Source organism: Nesoenas mayeri, assembly GCF_963082525.1.
Source record: "Nesoenas mayeri genome assembly, chromosome: 8".
NCBI classification, from domain to species: Eukaryota; Metazoa; Chordata; class Aves; order Columbiformes; family Columbidae; genus Nesoenas; species Nesoenas mayeri.
In genome coordinates this window covers 3140273-3160980 of record NC_137554.1, presented here as the reverse complement: position 1 = coordinate 3160980, position 20708 = coordinate 3140273, and positions in this window count along the sequence as shown.

The window sequence follows — 20708 nt, the reverse complement described above, 5'->3', positions numbered from 1 at the left end:
CTGAGAACAGGAGAACTGGTGTGACACAGGGCTAGTGTGCATGCAAGGAATAATTTGACTACATCAGATGTAAAGGGAAACACTTGGACAGGTAACGTATATGTTAGGAATTAAAAATTTTCATGTGGTTAACTGTTCAATGCATAAGAAATTCAGCTTATTTAATTAAATAAATGTTTCATATGAAATAAAGTTGTGGGAAACAAATAAAATAATTGTGAGATAATGGAAAATATGTTTGAGCTGTCACATTGAATGTTATCAACAAGAATGGAAATTACTAACTCTTACTGAAAATGTGGTAAGAGGAGAGAAGAGAATACTGTATCATATTTCATATAATGAATTCTGGGCACTCAGGGAGAAATATTCAGGTTTCTCTTGGTACATCAAAGAAAATGGGAGACTCTTATTATGGTGTATTACCTGCACAGAATATATTCCACATCTGCCTTTTAAAGTAGACACATCAGATTCATGACAATAGTATCAGATTTCTTACATATTAGATTAATTTGAACCTGAACAGATAGACTTTAAAAGAAGAAGATTTCATCTGTTTTGGCTGTACTTGCACTGGCAACAGTATTATCTCCTATTTCACTTGCTTCAAAGAAAGTCTTCAAAAATGTGCATATTTCCAGTCTACAGAACTGATAAAATGGATATACCCAAGCAGGTCTTACTGAAGTTAAAGAACACCAAAGCTGTGTAACTGTTCCTTTTTTTTCAGTCGACTGAATCTCAGTAGAAATAGGTGAATGATGTAGGTGCAAGCAAATATTTTCTCTTTCTTGTTAGTCTCTGCTTGTTCTTAATCCCTGAGAGCACTTTCAGATTTCTGTAAGAATGGCTTATGTTTATCTCTTTAAATGGCAAGGTGAAATATGTCTCTTTTTGCAAAGCAGATTTGCCTGTCATTAAGACCAGCTGCAGTGTTTGCAGAGTCAAAGACTACCAAACTGGAACTGCCAAGACTGATGGTGCAAGGAAGGCTGGCAAAGTCATGGATGATGGCCAAACTACGTGCTATTCACAGGGTTGCTTCAAGCTCTGTTTACTGGCAGATGTCCTCCTGCTATTACTTTCCTCATGCCAAACCATGCCACCAGCCAGCTTCCCTCTTCCTTCTCAAACCCTGCTATATAAACAAATTTTATTGTGCTTCTGGTGCTTTGCAAAATTGTATGCTGGGTTTTGAGAAGCAGACCAGAACAGGTGTGGTGGTCTCACTCTTGGATCCACACCTTTTCTCTCTTCCAAAAGCACTTTTTCTTGTGGTTGAGTCCCACATGTAGTGTTTATAGGAAGCTCCAGGTCACCTTCACATTTTATTTTGTTTCAGACCAATACCTCTACACCTTGATTGGTGTTCAATTTTACAGTTAAATACTTTTGAATTATGATGAAATTTGCCAAACAGACCTAGCAATGAGGAGATGGGCACTACCATTATTGCCATCAAGGAAAGATGATTACTGGAATAAACACGGCAACCGTCTGATGATAAACTGTTTATGTGCAAAAGGACATAATATTATTAAGATGTAGTAAGAATAATGGAAAATGTATGCGAAAAACTCATCTGTTCACACCAAATAGCAAGTCAATAGTTTAATACCCAATTGCTTGACAATATATAATTTTGCATAGGTTCATCTACTAAGGGTTTTATTTCTGTAAAATCAGGTCTATTGTGGAGGCATATATATGTGTGCATGAATTAAATTGTCAAAGACTAAAAGCACAGTTGAAAATCAAAAAACTTAAAATTTTAAGATGAGAACCCATAAATGAAATCCAGAACAATATTTCTACCTGCCTTCTCTTTACAGGAAGCCACGTAGCAATAAAGATAAGCTCCTCCAAGTAAGGAGGCAAGACATGCAATCAAAATGAAAATAACCAAAGACAAACAAACAAACAGTTATGCCAGTCGTAAACAAAGGAACGTTAATCCCTTAAATCTTGATCTGGAAAGAGGACCGACATAGTTTATTGGTAGCTTAAACTGAAGAAGAAGGGTAATCAAAAGCTGGTTTTAAATGGTCTTACCAACTTTGTCAGGTTCATAGTATAGAATCATAGGATTCTAGAATCTTTTTGGTTTGAAAAGACCTTTAAGATCATCAAATCAACTGTTAAGCTAATACTGCTAAGTCCACCTCTTATGTAGTAGCATAATTAAAACAAAAAAAAGTATACATAAAAAATTTATTTTTTTACAGTAGCTGTTCACAGCGAGAATGGTAAAGACCTGAAACAGTGCTTAGAGAGGTTGTGGAGTCTCTCTTGTAGATTTTTGAACCTTGACTGGACGAGATCTGGCAAATCTGAACTAACTCAAAACTCAACCCTGGTTTGAGCAGGGCATTGGAAGAGAAGCATCCAGAAGTCCCTTCTAAACCAAATTATTCTAGCATTCTAACTGCTATTTTCTTGCTCCAGTGAGGTGGGTGTTCTCCAATTTGATACATTGGTAGGTACATGTATAAGTCTACATATACATGGCAGATATTTTAACCTATATAAAATTTTAACTTCCTTATATCTTCCAGTAACTAATTCGGATATCCACAAGACCACTATAGCAACAATTTAATCAGTTTCAAGATTATCAGTGAGGCAAAATGTAACTTTAGTGACTCTAATAGACTTAGATGATCACCCCAGAAATATCTGTAAAATATTTCATAGATATTTTATGTTGTTTGCAAATTGACAATTTGCATAGCATTAAAGTCTGTTCATACTGTTCCATCATCCTGAAGCAGTGACTGGAGCTTTGGGAGTCTGGCTAATGGAGTTTCCAAATACTGTCCATCCTTAACTAACCTGTTAGATTAATTTTTATTTTCTTCATTTGACACATATGATATGAAGTTTTAATTCACACCTTTTCTATTAAGCCAGAAGCATTACAATCCTGTATTTGTTTTCTACTAGCAGTATGGACTTTGGATTCATGGAGAATCTAGTTTCACTGTTAGTGGCACATAGTAACTTCTGCAGTGTTCCTTCGCCCCCACTTGCTTGTTCCTCAAGTCTCCACTGCACCAGCGGAGATTTTTTTGTTTGATTGTGGGGTTTGTTTGTTGTTTTCATTTGTGTTTGGTTTTTTGTTGTTGTTGTTGTTTGTTTGGGGGCTTGTTTGTTTGTTTGTCTTAATCCTATACCTGAACCCAATCACTTTAAAAACAGTTGCGTTCATAGCTCTGACTGTTCATAGGTGGCTCCTCTGGTTCAGTATGAGCTACACATAGAGTGGTCCTGTTACGATAGAGGATATAGTCATGGGTAAGAAGGAATTGGAGTGAAGACAAGGTATTTTAGGATGGAATTCTCGAAGGAAATGAAAGTAAGATTGCAGTCAACAGCAAGAGGCAGCTTCAGATACAAAGAGTGAAAGTATAAAAACTTTTTTGTTACAATGAGGATGAAATACTTAATAAAATTGACAGTAAGATTTAATAGGGATTAGTGAAATGAGAGTTTTGCCAAATTCTCCAGAGTCAAAACTGGCTATGTTTATTCCTTTTAACTTTTTGAGATACTTAGAAATTAAAATTTGACTTGCAAAAACATTTAAGGTAGGTTGGTTTATAGATGTGTTAAATCATTCACTATGCTATATTTGCGGAAGCGGTTCAAAATAGTTCTTCTGATTTAACTTTCAGGTGAAATTCTCTTCTAAACAAAACAAAACAAAAATGCAATAAGGAACAAATATGCATATAAGGAGCTACTGAAAATATATGCTTTGATTTGAACTTCTGCATGAGTGCAATTAAAGTCATATGTAGGCATCAGCAAACTCATACCTGAGCATCATGTGATAGTATTCTAATATCTCAGTTAGTTTTGACTGCTATACAAAAATTGTTCCGAATGCACTGACCTAAAGAATGTTACATGAGAACAGTTTTCATGGACAAAACAGGCTGACTTGGGAAAATTAATTTAATTCGTTGCAAATTAAAATACAATTGGATGGTGAGAAACTAAGACAAAACCTAAAACTCCTCCTACCATAACAGTTCCTCTGTCTCGCTCCTTCCTCTTCGCACTTTTCCGCTGCTCCAGCGTAAGTCTTTCCCACAGGCTATAGTCCTTCACAAGCTGTTCCAGTGTGGATCCTTCCACAGGTTGCAGTCCTCCAGGATAAACCTGCTCCAGTGTGGGCTCTCCATGGGTCACAACTCCCATAGGAAATATCACCCTTCTCCTACATGGTCTCCTTCAACCTCTCAATATTTTAGCTTGGTTTTGACAGAAGATTATGATGTAATATATTTACAATTCCACAGTATTCCACAGTAATTAAGTATGACCTACACACACCTCATCATCAGGGTCACAACATAGTGTTTCTTCCAAATAATCTCATGGAAGAGATTCTACTGAAACTGAAGCTGGTGAAATTCTGTCTTTACACCAGAAGCACATTTACCCACTTCATTGTAACAGAAATTAGTTGCTTTGGGATGTCACATCTTTCTCTCAATAAAAATGTTAATTCAAATACTAGTGAAACCCCATTCTCAACATGAGTCTGTTGTTGATTTTAATACTGGCAACTGCTCAACTTAAGGTACTTTTCTGATCAAGCTTGTGTTCACTCTATGCTTGCCTCCTTCTTATACTCATTCCCAAACATTACCTTCTGGCCAACATGTGAAGTGACTGTTCAAGCTGAATCAGTTTGACCATTTTGAATTTCATTATTACAAATATTATTTCCTATGTCTTTTCAAACATAATTATCTTTATAGTTGTACAGAAAATAAAGAAATGATGTGCTAGAAGATGCTAGAAGATCATTGGGAGATGATTTGAAATAGTCAAACCTTCCTAAAGCTTTGGGAAATTGGTGACGGTAAGCATATTTCAAAAAGCTAATTGCACTGTAGTGAAAAAAAATTGCCCTTTATATTCTTGTAAGTGTTTCCCCAAGTTCCTCAGAGTTTGTCAAGGGGGAAAACACTATTGTTCTTTTAGCAATTACTTTATATGAAGGGAAAGTCCTGCTTGACAAACTTAATTTCATTCTATGACAAGGTTACCCATCTAGCTGACGAAGGGAAGCCTCTTGATGTGATCTTTTTGGATTTCAGTAAAGCCTTTGATACTGTCTCTCACAGTACCCTCTGGACAAGATGTCCAGCACACAGCTGAGTAAACACACAGTGCAGCAGGTGAGCAATTGGCTGACGGGCCGGGCTCAAAGGGTTTGAGTAAATGGAGTCATGTCAGGCTGGCAACCAGTCACTAGTGGGTTCCACAGGGATCCATCTTAGGGCTGGAACTCCTCAATGTCTTCACAAATGAATTAGACTCAGGACTTGAGGGATTGCTTAGTAAGCTTTCTGATGACACAAAATTGGGGAGAACTGTTGACTTTCTCTGCAGCAAAGAGGCCCTGCAAAAGGACCTGGACAAACTGGAGAACTGGGCAATCACCAACCACGTGAAGTTTGACAAGGACAAGTGCCAGATGTTGCACCTGGGACACGACAACCCTGGCTGTACAGACAGACTGGGGGACAAGATGCTGGAGAGCAGCTCTGAGGAGAGGAATCTGGGAGTTCTGGTTAATGGCAAGTTGAACATGAGCCAACAATGTCCCTGGCAGACAAGAGAGACCTGTGTCCTGGTGCATCCAGCACAGCATGGCCAACTGGGGAAGGAAGGTGAGTGTCTTGCTCTGCACTGGTGCAGCCTTACCTAGAGCACTGTGTGCAGTTCTGAGCACCACAGTGTAAAAAAGATATTAAGCTACTGGAGAAGATCCAGAAGTGGCTATGAATTTGATGAAGGGTTTGGAGAAGAAGCCGTATGAGGAACAGCTGAAGTCATTTGGTTTGTTCAGCCTGGAGGAAACTAAGAGAAGACCTTATTTCACTCTACAGCTTACTCACAAAGGTGCCAAACTCTTCTCTTTGTTGACCAATGACAGAACCCAAGGGGATGGTAGGAAGATATGTCAGGAGAGGGTCATGAGGAAAAGGTTCTTCATCCAGATGGTGCTGGACACTGGAACAGGTTCCCCAGGGAGGTGTCACGGCCCCCAAGCCTGACAGTGTTTAAGAAGAGACTGGATAATGTCCTCAGACACATGGTGTGAACTATGGGGTTGTCCTGTGCAGGGACAGGAGTTGGACTTGATGATACGTGTAGGTCCCTTCCAACTCAGGACATTCTATGATTCTATGATTTTTACAAAGGTTTTTATATGATTATGCATTTTGTATAATGATTCATGACCAGCTTTTTCTACTGTAAAATTAATGAGTGATATCTGTTCATCATCATATGAGGACACACTATAGTTTCTTCAACTGCATTGCCTTTGGTGGGAGGCCAGCAGACACAGCAGATTTATGAACACCTTGTTCAGAATAAAAATGCTGTCCTAACCATACCATCTGGATGTCTGTTGGAATCAACTTGAGTCCAGTTGATGAGAGCTGGAGTTTGGTTAATGATTAGTGTCGTCTACCAGAGTCTTTAAAAAGGGCGATTAATCAGCTGGATAGATGATTGGTTAGTATTTATCACATAGTTTCATTAGGTCAGAAGCTTAGGTAGCAAATGCTTTAAAAACTCATCAAAGTGAAAACAGGCTTTTTAGGGTTTTTTATTTCAGCTAATAAACAGTGACCCTGACAATCAACTTCCGTGTTCTACATAAATTGCAGTGCTATATAATTTCATCAATTTAAATCCAGAGGCATAGGCTAATTTGTGCAATCATTTGGTCTTTTGTTTCCTAGGTAACAGACTTGTCAAGAGACAAAATATGGCCACCCACTTTCTTATCCTCTATTATTTGTTCTCATTCTAATCCATATAATTCATTAGTTTCTTTCTCCTCTTCCTTTTTCTCCCTTTTGTTTAGTTGAATGTTGAGCAGCACATTAATTTAGACCTTCATTTGTATAGAAAATAGGTAAACTGAGCAAAACTAAGAAAATTGAAACTGCTGTGTTTTTACCTATGTTCCTTTTTAATATAAATTATACAAATTTATATGAATTTATATAAATCATATAAATTTAGAACCACCGTTTCTGTACATTAAATTTTAATTAGTATTTGCACTTGAAAATAACAATAAACTAAATTTAGCAATCACATTCTATATTGTCTAAATGTTTTTATTGCTTGGAAAAATGATTTATCCTCTATATCCAGATAAAGATATATTTGCTATTCTGTATCAAACAAGTGTAATTGTCAAGTCTACTTTAGTATCTCTGTTAGTGTTGATACTTTTGAACAAGACGATGCTCTCCATAGTTTAGAAATATCCCTAAAAGCTTTCATTTGCAACTTTTTATTCCTGATCAATACTTAGAATTTTCCCCAGACAACACTGATTTTTTGCTCATCATTTAAGAGCTCTTATTCTCACAACATGAAGTCTGTAATTCCTTTTCTGATATGCTGGTTTCACAAGGCCATGTTAATTGTTCCATGATAAATCTGCAAGAAGCTATAAAGCTATGATAATCACAGAATCACAAAATGTCAGGAATTGGAAGGGACCTGGAAAGCTCATCCAGTCCAATCCCCTCACCAGAGCAGGAACACCTAGATAAGGTTACACAGGAAGGTGTCCAGGTGGGTTTGAATGTCTCCAGAGTAGGAGACTTCACAGCCTCCCTGGGCAGCCTGTTTCAGTGTTCTGTCACCCTTACTGAGAAGAAGTTTCTTCTCAAATTTAAGTGGAACCTTTAGCTTTCCAGTTTGTACCCATTACCCCTTCTCCTATCATTGGTTGTCACCGAGAAGAGCCTGGCTCCATCCTCATGACACTCACCTTTTATATATCTGCAAACATTAATGATGTTACCCCTCAGTCTCCTCTTCTCCAAGCTCCAGAGCCCCAGCTCCCTCAGTCTTTCCTTACACGGGAGATGCTCCACTCCCTTAATCATCTTTGTTGCCCTGCGCTGGACTCTCTCCAGCAGTTCCATGGCCTTCTGGAACTGAGGGGCCCACCCAGAACTGGACACAATATTCCAGATGTGGTCTCACCAGGGCAGAGTAGAGGGGCAGGAGAATCTCTCTCGACCTACTAACCACCCCCCTTCTAATACACCCCAAGATGCCATTGGCCTTCCTGGACACCAATTGTCTTTTAAGACACAGGATTCAGAGTTGGGGTAGTAACTGGTTTGAATGACAGTAAAATATCTCTGCAAGCTGCTTAGTGCATCTGGTTTGCAGAGTCAGCATTCAGAGCTGCAGATTTTGATCAGTGTGGAATATTTTATCACAGATTATAGAGTATAACTTGTTCTAATGTAGAGTTCATAATGTGATCCACTTCCTAAGGTCACCTGGAAGTTCTTTTTAACACATATTCTGATAGTCCAGGCCCTTCAAATACATAGTCAGTGCCCATGACCTTGGATGCTTGTAGTGTACTAGTATTTTGATATTTTATTAAATTGTGTTTATCTCAATCCAAGTTTCTTCCTTCCCTATTGATTTTCTCCCCTATTTGGGAGGTAGAGAGTTGGGTGAGCAAGCGGCTATCATGGTTGTATTGCTAGAACAGGTTAAAACGTGACATAAAGTCATCATTTTCAGGTAAAATGTAAACTAGTGAGATGAAAGAATTTGCCTACAGATTCTTGAATGAGTCACCAATACAGGACAGCAAGCTACTAGACTCTTGACTTTCTATCTATTTCTGCTACATTCTAGCTTTACCTCATGTTTGCTTTTTTTTAATTATCAGAGTTTTAAAATTTCACCTCACAAGGACAGATAAAATGTTATGACAAATAGTAACATGAACATAGATTGTTTTTGTCAGAAAGAGAAAGAATACAAAATAGTGAAGTGTATTCACTCCCCTTCCCTTCAGTAATGTGCTAAGAAAATAATATAATAAAATAAAATAAAATAAAATAAAATTAAATTAAATTAAATTAAATTAAAAAAACCCATGATGGTGCATGAGGAAAAAACATTCCCTATTCACCCCTGTGTTGCAAACAGATGAGCAGATTCACATACTAAAGATGAATATAACCATGTCTGTACTTGTAGGGAGCTGCCAGTGTTTCGGTTTGAGAAATAACCTGCATTCAGGCAAACAGGGTAACAAACATATGCTCTCCTGTGGATTTTGTAGATATTAGTCTTCACACTCCCTTCCAAGAGACACTTTCCAACACATTATGGATTTATTTTTTTCCATCAGAAATTCATAGTTGTGCCTGTCATTTCATAGTTTTAGTTTGTCTTTGAAGCTCTAGACCACCTCCTGTTATGATATGCTGTTCCTAAAATCCATAAAATCCAAACTAAGTTTATGACTTTTCTCCTGTAGCTGATGAATTGAAACTGTTTAATCTATAGAAGGCTATTTTATCTAAAACAGATGTTCTTCTAATTCTTCGTCTTTGTAAGGTGTTTGCTAAAAAGCAAAATATGTAAAGTTTATATGGGAGACTGAGATATCAAAATATTTTCTCCCATCTTTTCTGCCTGTTCTGGTTTATCTGAAGTTGAGTTAATTTTCTTCAATATTTAGAGTCTTTTCTCCTTTACAGCTAGCACAGTCTTTTGTTTTGGATTTAGTATAAGACTAATGAGATGATGCTGCTTCTTCCCTGGAATAGAGGTAATGTTTTCCTTCTAGTGACTTTCTAGTGTTTAGGATTCAGTTCAAAAAGAATGTAAGAACTCACTGGTAATTTGGCTGTTGCTAAGGAAACCAAAGGCTTTCTTTCATCCGTCAAAGAGGACAGAGGGATTCTGCCTGTGTGCAAAGTGAAGGTGTCCAGTATGGCAGGGAGAAGCAGCTGCCACCTTGAGAAAGTAATGAAGCTCCTTGGGAGCTTCCCTAAGTTGTGCTCAGCAGTACAACAGTGGTGCTAATGAAAAATTATGTGGCTCAAAACCTCTTGTCAGTTTTTAGATTATTGGTTTGGTTATGAATTAATTTCCCTGTAGATATTTTGAAGTCACTGTCCTGCAGTAGACTCGAGTATTATCTTCTGTTGCAGTCAAAGTTCATCTGCAGTCAATGGCTTGGATATAAGTCCTCCTTTTTTTTGGTTTATAAATTAAATCACAGGATCTTTTTATTCCTTCTTAACAGACATTGTTATGTTCAAAGTTCAGGAAACACACCACTGCAACTTTTTTTTTTTTTTTTTTTTTTTTTTTTTTACCACGGCGCAGTTTCACAGTGACATTTATTTGTCACATTCAAAGTAATGATCTCAATTCTTTACATTCGTTCTTCCCCTCTGGTGACTTCTGCTTAGCATTGACAGCTACATTGAGTCTTTCATGTAATGATAAACAATAAAATCTCTGTTGGGTTCCTTATACAATAATCTAAGGGCACTCCATTATAACCCTGCATAAATGTGACTGAATTATGAAAACTGTGTCTTTAAATAATTTTAAGTCACTGTATGAAAGAAAAGTGTTGAAAGAGAAGATAAAATCTGAAGGAGCTTTGTATATTCTTCCTCTAGTGGGAATAAATCTACTAATGATTACCCTTCAGATGAAAATTTAAAAGTCAATTTTAAATTGAATAAATTAACTCAGACCATTGTGATTTTGGGTCATGGATTGTTTTTTTGTTTTGTTTTCTTTTGTTTGGTGTTTTTGTTATTGTTTCTTGTTTCTTTGTTTTTATATGGAGCCTCAGATGTGCTACTCTTCTTAACATTATCCTGTTCTCATCAAGAAAGATCGTCTGATACCTTATACCATATCCTGCACATTTTCTGCTATCATCCCTCACTAGTTGATGAGTCTAATTTTTAACTATTCAACTGTGGAAATTAATTGTGGACAACTCTTGTGTTGAGAGAGAATAGGGACCATTAGTGAGGCAGAATTAAAGTTAGCAGTGTGACTGGCTATTTTTTTAAGGACACAGTCTTCCACTTCTATTCTTTTCCTCTCTCTGAACCAAATATAATGCATACAGGATTTAGTGAAATTATTTCCACTATGTCTCTGCTATTGCTAAGGTTGTTTAAGCAGCTCCTCTGTATTTTAAGTTTATTTTTGGTATGTCTTTTCACATGCCAAACAATTTTTTGTGTTCACATGAACTTCCCTTTTTGAATATCTCTCTCTTCTGACTCAGAGAATGTAAATGCCATGTTTTTGTGATTGAAGATGCTGGAACTCAATGTAACAGAGCAAACATATTTCAACCTCTGTCGTGTTTGAGACGGACAAATGACATAGACCAAGTTCTTCCAGGATGAAAGTAAGATGCCATTTATTGCCACAAGTGCATTTTTATACAGTTTTACCAATTCCTGTGTCTCTTCACTGTTGGTTACAAGTTACAGCAGTAACATCTCATTGGCTATTTTTGCTATCATCAATGTTACTCTTCTACTCCCTTCTCTCTCACGGGTACATCCTTAACATCTCTGGATACTCCTTTACTCCCATCTTTCTCACGGGTAGGCCTTCATATCTTCAAAACTAATTTCTGTTCCCATGCCCTCTGTCAGGGAATCCACAGACTTGAAGTTTTAGTTGTGAAAACGTAGCTATGCTTTTCCACACAGTCCGGTGATATAAAGTGAGATTCAAAACTATCAGACAAACACCTCCAGAACAAGATAAACAAGACAAACTGAGAATGCACAGCATCCTATCATACAAATCATTAATAAAATTGTTAGCTAATATTGGCTCCAGCTATCAATCCCAGAAGGAAATTATTGGAAACTGACCCCTACTTGGATGCTTGGCTACTGATCACCACCCTTTAAGCTCTTAAATCCAGGCAAATTTCCACATGATTTATATTCTGCTAATCTAGTCCCTATCTCACTAAGTAAACCCCAGTTACTATGGGATACCATATGTCAGAGTCCAATATTCTTAGACCAGTTCCTTTTAGACACTCCACACATTAAGTATGTAATGTTTAATATCAAATTACTTATTTGAAGACAGTTGAGGTTACATGATACAGAATGATACAAAATGTACTGAAAAAAACAATACAAATATAAGTTGTGTTTAGAGAAACACAGCAATTGCAATACCCAGTTCAGTCACATTCCCAGTGTGATCCTCATTACCGGTGTCCTTAACACATTAATCATCGTGACTCTGGGCATCCCAAGTCATGAGGACAGAATACACCAGTTAAAGTCAGCTCTAGCCCAGTGCTCTCTTCAGAATTCTTTTACTAGTTGTCTAGTTTTTATACTCTAGGTTGGGCTGAACCGTGTATTCATCCTGCCCATGCTTGTCTGGTTAACTCAGGGAGATATCCACACTACTGTTTGATCCACTCAGCTGTTGAGAGCTCTTTATCTAAAACAAAGGTCACCCTCTAGTCTCCTTTGTGGTAAGAAAAAGTCAGCTCCTTTGCATAATTATCCGAGCTTCATGTACACATCACCCTTGCCCTTCTCTGATCTTTCTTCCATTGTCAGGGTTTATTCAGCAAGTCACATTCCACCTCTAGGGGTTTAATCAGGAATACCACGGCTCAGGCCTTGCTAATGTCAAGGTGTATAACATCAGTTGCCCTCTCCTCAACCACAGAGACATTCATATCATTGTAGAAGGCAATGAAGATAATAAGCGATTCACCAGTTTACCCTTGGTAAACCCATGTTTGCCATTTCTAATTCACTTCTTGTCCTTCATGTGGCTATACACAGCTTCCAGAAGAATCTGATCCTTAATTGACTGAAATGAGTGTGAAAAGATTGTAACTCTCAGGACCCTCCTTCTTGTTTTTCTTAAGGAGGGCTGTGATATTTGCCTTTGCCTAGTCACAAAGAACTTGTCCTGATCATTGTGAGCTCTCAAAGATAACAAGAATGTGAACAGTCTCACAATGACATCTGAGAGTTCCCACAGCACCCTTAGTTATACCCCATCTACTCCCAGGGATTTGTGTGTGGCCAGTTGACTTAAGTATTCCCTAGCATCTTCCTCATCTGTGAGTACTGCTTCAGGCCAGAGGGCAATGTTTACCCATATTAATGAAGGCAAAGACAAGACTGAACACTTCAGTATTTTTAATTTTCTTTTGTCTATCTCTCCCTGTATTGGGTTTATATTTTCAAGTTTTGATACTGATGGGGGAAGGTTGCGGGCTTTTACAGGGATGGCTTTTGTGAGAAGAAACCAGGCACTGCCCCCATGTCCAACAGAGACAGTTTCAGCTGGCTTCTAGCCAGTCCCACTGCTGGCCAAAACTGAGTTAATCAGCAATGGTGGTAGTGCCCCTGTGGCAATACATTTAAGAAAGGGTAAAAAAATACTGTGCCATAGCTGCAAGACAGAAGCAAGAAAATGTAGGACAAACAGCTGTGCAGACACTAAGGTCAGTAAGGAAGCAGGGGGAGGACGTGCTCCAGGCACCAGAGCAGAGATTCCCCTGCAGCCTGTGGTGAAGACCATGAGGAAACAGGTTGTACCCCTGCAGGCCATGGAGGTCCATGGGGGAGCAGAGATCCACCATGGAGGCCCATGGAGGAACCTGTGCCACAGCAGGTGGGTGTGCCCTGAAGGAGGTGAGGCCCTGAAGGACAGCCTGTACTGGAGCAAGCTCCTGGCAGGACCTGTGACTCCATGGAGAAGAGCCCACACTAGAGCAGGTTTTCTAGCAGAACCTGCAACCCTTGGGGGACCCACACCGGAGCAGTCCCTTTGTGAAAGACTGTACCCCATGGAAAGGACCCATGCCGGAACAGTTCGTGAAGGAATTCAGCCAATGGAAGACCCCATTTGGAGAAGCTCATGAAGGACTATATGCCATGGGAGGGACTCTACGCTGGAGCAGGGGAAGAGTGTGAGTCAGAAGGAGTGGCAGAGACAAAAGTGTTATGAACTGACCACAACCTCACTCCGCATTCCCCTGTGTTGCTTAGAGGGGAAGTAGAAGATCTAAGAGTGAAGTTGAGCCTGGGAAGAAGGGAGGTTGTATTTAGTTTTCTTCTTATTTTTCACTATACTGCTATGTTATTAACTGACAATAAATTAATTTCCCCAAGTTGAGTCTGTTTTGCCCAGGATGCTAAGTGGCAAATGATCAGCCTGTCTTTATCTCAACCCACAAGCTCTTCATTTATTTTCTCCCCCTGTCTTGTTGATGGAAGGAGAGTGATGAAGCAACTTGGTCGGTACCAGGTAGCCAGCCAAGGTCAAGCCACCACAGTCCTTTTTTTCCATCAATCAGCATGTCTCCGTTTTCTTTAGTCTTCCTTTCAGTGCTGATGTTCTCACAGAAGCCCATTTTGTTGCCTTTTCTATCCCTTATTATTATTACTTGCAATTCCTGCTCAGTGCTAACTTTCTTAACTCCATTCCTGCACATTTAGGCAGTCTCTCTGTTCCTCCTGGGTAGTTCATCCCTGCTTTCACTTGTGTTTTTACCACATATGTTTGAACTCAGGCAGGGTTTTCCACTTCATCCACACTCACCTTTTTCAGTCACTTACTTGACTGCTTGAATACTGGACAGTACTTGTATTCTGAGGACGGATCTCCAACCTCTGCTGATCTTTTTCACCATACGAGGAAGCTTCACATAGGATGCTGCAAATAAGATCACTGAATGAGATTATTCTCCTGAAATCATGATGATTCATAATTAATCTTTTTGTCTTGATCATTTATGTCAGAACATGAGGTTTCACAATATTCTAGTTGCTAAAGCCAAGACTGCACCCATTTTCAAATCTTCAGTCAGTTCTTCCTTTAGTTGAGGAGTAAGTCCAGCAGAATATCTCACCTAGTTAATTCATTGATAATGAAGAACAAGAAGTTATCTTCGATGTAAAGTGTAAATCTCCTGCGTGGCTTGTACCCAGCCATATTGCCCTGCAACTGTGCACAAACTACCAATTCCTCCTATATGCTTTCCATTCAGTGTGAACTTTTATAGGAACTTGAAATAGATTCCAAGTCATTCTGGTTTCACAAGGAAAGTGTGAGAGTCTTGGACACTGAGTTGTCTCCCAGATACTTCCTCACTGCCTACGGTGCATTAAGTTCTTCTTAAAGGATGATGCACCTATGTAAGTACTTCAAAGCCCACCTCACACAGTTAGTGAGACTACTGGCAAAAACACTCTTGGCCAATCCCATCATCTGATCAGCAGTTCATGTTCCTCAAGGAAAGACCACATTTTTAAAAAGCAAGTTGTGACACCAGCCATGCTGCCAGTTGTTCACCCACTCCAGCTGAGCCTTTCCCATTTACTGACAGAAAAGACACCACCACCTGGCTGCCCATGCCCTTCACCCTCACTCCAGAACTCTTTAGTCCCTCTTGAAATAGCTCAGGTCTCCTCAGCACTGTCATTGGTGTCTACATAGATGAACAGCAAGGGATAACAATCAGTGCTCCGGACAAACCAGTTTCTCCTTAACTGAATCTGAGCATGCAGGAAAAAGTGAAGGTCCCAAGACATCAAGTTAGGTCAATAGGTGGTTGGCTCTGTACCTTTCAGGAGAGTCTTTAGTAGCAACCACCCTGCTTTTCTTCATGTGGTAACTTGGTTGAGAATCTCTGTCTCTGATGCTTTCATTGACAGAAGGTCATCTTCCTTAAGAGTTCCCTGGGAAGGACATTGTCTGTTTGTTAGTTTTCCCTGAGGCTGAGATGTAATTAAACATCTGGTTCTTGGAGATTATTTTTTCAAACACAATTAAGAGATTATATGTGCAGTTTTTTAAAAGCTTCTAAATCCTCCAGGACTGAAAGGGTAAGGAGAATTATAATTCACATAACAAAAATACGCAAAATTATATTAGTTACACCTATGAAATAGCCCTAATCTACAGTACATGCTCCACTGTGAACAAACCAATGGCAAAATACATACAAGGCATCAAATTTTATAGAACCATTTCACTTCTAATGGAAAGCATGGCTGTAGAAGAAAATCACATAAAATCCTGTGTTAACATAATTGAATTTTCTGGACAGATAGAAGAAACTTACAATAACTTAATTGTAAAAAATCATGACATTCAGTGACTAATTTTTGTCATTTTAACTGAGCATACATAAACTCTGCACATTCAAACAAGCTAAGCCATAAACAGAACTTGGTTTTATTTCTGTATGTGCCAAATAATATATTTAAAAGCTTAGCTCTGGGCTATCATCTTAGAAATTCTCTGTCCATGGGATTATAAATAATAAAACTCAGGAACAGAAATCCACTTGAGAGATTAAAAGCCCTTCCCAACCACAGAAAAATATTGGTAAATTTTTATGGGGTAGTATTGGTTTGGATGGACATAATCCAAAGCCCATGAAAATTAGGGGAAGTATTCCCAATGATACCTGTTTTAACTACACGTAAATTGGATGAAAGCAGTAAAGGATATATTACAGCATAAGTTGCAGAAATGGGAGAAACAGATCATATAGCCATAATATGAGAAAAAGAACACACTGATAAGCAAGTTCAAGTACTGTCCAAAGCAATGCACATTTGTGCAGCTGATGCCATTATCTTTTGCTGAACAAATTATATTAATACCACTGTGCGATAAAAGTAACTGATGTCTAAGTAACAGTGGTTAGCAGTTTCTCTTCCTCTAATGGATCACCCCCTTCACCTGCACTAAATAATGAATAAAGCCACAGAATATGCAAAGCTCAGCAGCAACTCTTACATAGTACATGGAACTCTGGCATGCACAGCTATGGCGTGCTACAGGGTGAGAGGATAAATTAGCTATAGCCATAGGGGAAAGAGGACATGGAAAAGAGATTTATTCTATTCACTGAAATGAATGGCAATATATCAAATACATTACAGGCTCAATGATTCATCCAGGGTAACTGTTCTCTATTTCCTTGAACTTTAAGATTATTAAAAACAAAACAAAACAAAAAACAAAACCAAAGCAAACAAATTAACAAAATAACCTACAAACAAACAAAAAACCAAGGACAAAACAAACAAACAAGCAAACAAACAAAAAACCAACACAAAAGCCAAAATCAATCAACAACAACAACAACAACAACAAACAAAACAAAAACCAAACAGTAAAAAGGAAATAACGACTTGGGATTCATATATAAAGAAAATGGGACATTTACGTGCTGTCTCAATCTTGCATAGCTTAGGAGAACATGTTGCATTCACAGAATTAACCAAGTAGACTAGAAAATTCACACAATATTTTGCAAACGTTATAAAAAGTAGAGGAAGCAATTAGGAGGCTATCTTTGGTCTCCACTTCCCGGCCAATTTCCTTAGTTTGCTTTCTGTTTCTTGATTTCTCAACCAGGATTGGCAATAACAGCAGTAGGCAGAACATGGCATAAATGTAGCTCACAGAAAAGAACTTATTGTGCTGGTTTGACTGAAAGCAAGTTAATTTTCTTCATGCAGTTAGAAGCTTTTCTTTTTGACAGCTAGCATGGTCATTGTTTGGATTTAGTTTGAGAACAAGATTATAACAGGCTGGGACAGAATTAGTGTTTTTCTCCAAGTAACTTTCCAGTGTTTTCAAGTTGGAAAGAAGAGAATGTATGAACTTACTGTTCTCTTGGTTGTTTTCTGGGAGACCAAAGTCTTTTGGGGCCTTTTATCTGCAGGTGTGAGGCAGCTGGGAAGGCGACATGGATGGGACAGACGTTGACTGTCATCCAGATTGGTCACTAAGAATATTCCATCCCATTAGTGTCATGCTTCATATTTAATGAGAGTTGGGTTTTCTGATAGGTGAGACCCTTTCCAGTTCTGCTCCATTTTACTTGAGTTCTTTTCAGGAGTTCCTTTTGTTCGGCCTTTTGCCATTCTGCCATTTTGCAGAGGCCTCTAGGCCTTTCTGCCTCTGACCTTTTTCTCTCTCACCCCAGGATCAGCTGTTCGGGACCAGGCTGCTCTCTCTTCCCAGGACTGACTGCTTGGTGTGAACAGAATTTGTGAGGAATTGCATTGAGTATCTTTTATTTTATATCCTATTCCTATTTTACATATATTAGCAGTAGTAGGAGTATATTAGTATTATTTTGTTATTTTATTAAATTATTTTTATCCCAGTCCTTGAGTTTCTCCCTCCTGTTTCAATTCTCTCCCGTATTTGCAGGAGGAGGGGTAGGGAGTGAGTGAGCAGCTGTTGTGGTTTTGATTACCAGCTGGGGTTAAACCACAATGCTTGTTTATCAGAATCACGTTTTTTTTTCTAGGTGATGGTCCCAGTTACCTCTTTGTGAGACCTTATGACAAAGTACAGCTGTTAATTAGCAACTGGACAATCTACTGAAAAATATCTCCAGATTTTTAATAATTTTTTTGAGGGTGGGAGATTGGGTTACGGGAGGTGCAAAGATTCTTAATGAGTTCAAGATGAGTTCAATGGTCCTCATATAGACAGGTGAGGGAGCATTTATTTCCTAAAGATTGTTCTTTTCTTGTTTTCAATCTGCGCAGCATTACTCCTTATTCCAGAAGTCATATTGGATTAAATGGCTCTCATTTTCCAGTAAAATACCATTCTATATCAGCAAAGCTACTGCGTCCTGGTTTTAGCAGAAAAGTTACATGTATTCTCAGCATGAAACAGGCCATCATATAGCTGCACAGATTTTCATGTGTGGAGAACACAATACTGCCACAGGATCTCTAACCTTTTCGGACCACGTAAACACAGTTTTGTCAATTGGACTGATGATACAGTTTAGCAAATCTACTTTAGCCATTTAGTATTACCGTATTAGTTAAAATAGATCTACAGGAAGAATGTAAGAGGTACAAAGACAAATGAAAGAAACTACAGAAAACAAGTTACCATTCAGCTTTGAGAAAAAATACTATTTTTCCTTCTGAATAACTAATAACTTTTACTAAAGGTCACCCTGTGTCATCAGTCTGAAATCACATGTAATTACTCTGCAAGTTCTTCTCTGACAAGTTTTATTTTTCCTGCTTTTTATCAGAGCATTCAAACTGAGAAGATACAATAGCAATATTTTGGGAAGCTTTCACTTTTCCATGCAGATTCAAAAGGATGTGAAAGTGGGCTTTTGGTAGATGTGTAGTATAGAATAATGGGTGCTGGTAGGTTAATGGGATTTTCACATTCTCTAATAGACAGATGCCCTATATTTTCTCCTGGAGGACCTCCCTGTTTCCATAGCCAGCCACAACTCTTGTTCTTGCCTTAGTGTTGAACAAAACATGGAAAAATGTGAAAGGGGCTTTTTACCACTGAAACAGCAGAACTCTTGGCATATGTCATGATTCAGAAAAGGAAACATCACAGCCTAATCTTGCACACTTTTTCTAACTCCTACAGGATCACAGATGTGGTCTGGTGTATCATCGGGGTGAATACTGCAGATTTGCAAAATCCAGTTAGTGCCAAGACATTTTGAAATAACTTTTTTGTCTAATAGAAAAGCCAGTTAAACTGGTAACTACACAATGCTTTGTGCAAACTGTGCAGTCTTTCTCCTTGTTTTCCATCGACGGAATAAACAGGAGTCACTGCTGAAACTGTTTGAGTTCTAATTTTTGAGAAGGATTGTGCAGGTAGTAGTAGGGAATTATTGCTTTCATTTCAACCAATTTTACTGGCAGAAGACGTAAATTTTGAATGCGTTTAAAAATTTCTTCTTGAGTGGTGGAAGGACTGGAAACAATTTTTTAAAGGATTTTAAAATATTATTTATTTATTTGTATGACTATGGCAATTGTTCTATCCATTCAATGAAGTGGCCAGATGCTCCTCTAGTGAAGAGAGAAATGAAGTCAAATGATAAAAATTATTTGGATTAAAATAAGTTAGATAAAAATTATATCCTAAATCATGCATCTGGAGAAGTAAGTCCAACTTTTGGGGAGAGGAACAAAGTTTTTAGATTGTTATAAATGTTCTCTCCTTTATAAACAAGAATCACAATAATTCCGTGAAGGCCACTTGTATAAGGTTTGGTTGCACTACGGTCAATTTTTTTTCATAGCAGCCCATATGGTGTGTTTTAGATTTGTGATCGAAACACTGTATTTGGACTGCTGTGAAGAAAATTAACTTCATCCTAACCAGACCCAGTACTCTCCTGTTTCTCACTGATAAACTTTGACAAGAGAAGTTTTTTAATTGTGACACACAGGTATGTGAACTCCATAAGATTGTGCTAAATACAAAGTCCTAACAATTTAATAGAATCTCTGCCATTAGCAAATTACATATTCGTTGTTTTCAAGGTGTCTTCTTAAAGATACAGTTAAAACCATCTGGATTGGAATCAAAAACAGTATGGACTGAAGGATCTTTTAATAAAGGTATGACTTTGTTCACTGACAAATAGGGAAAAAATGTGTATAATACCACCTGCAAAGTTTGAAGCATGTTAAATCATTTTGAAATTAACTTAATGTAACATAAATATCTGGATCGATAAATTATTGCCTTAAGAATACACTCTAATTACTCCCTGAGCAAAATTATATTGCAGTTCAATGGACAGTTTACTGTTACTGCTAAGGATCATATGTGTTAAATTACTTAAAGAACATCTCTATTACACATATTTGATCGGTATAATCATAAATGTGTTTGATATAGGGTGAAGCATATAAAGGTTTAAAAATTAAGTACCTGACTGCTGTTTAGAATCACAAGATTGATGTTAAAAGATTGTATTATACTGAGAAAAACTGAAATGTTATGTTGCGACAAAATAACATATATTTAATTGACAGAAG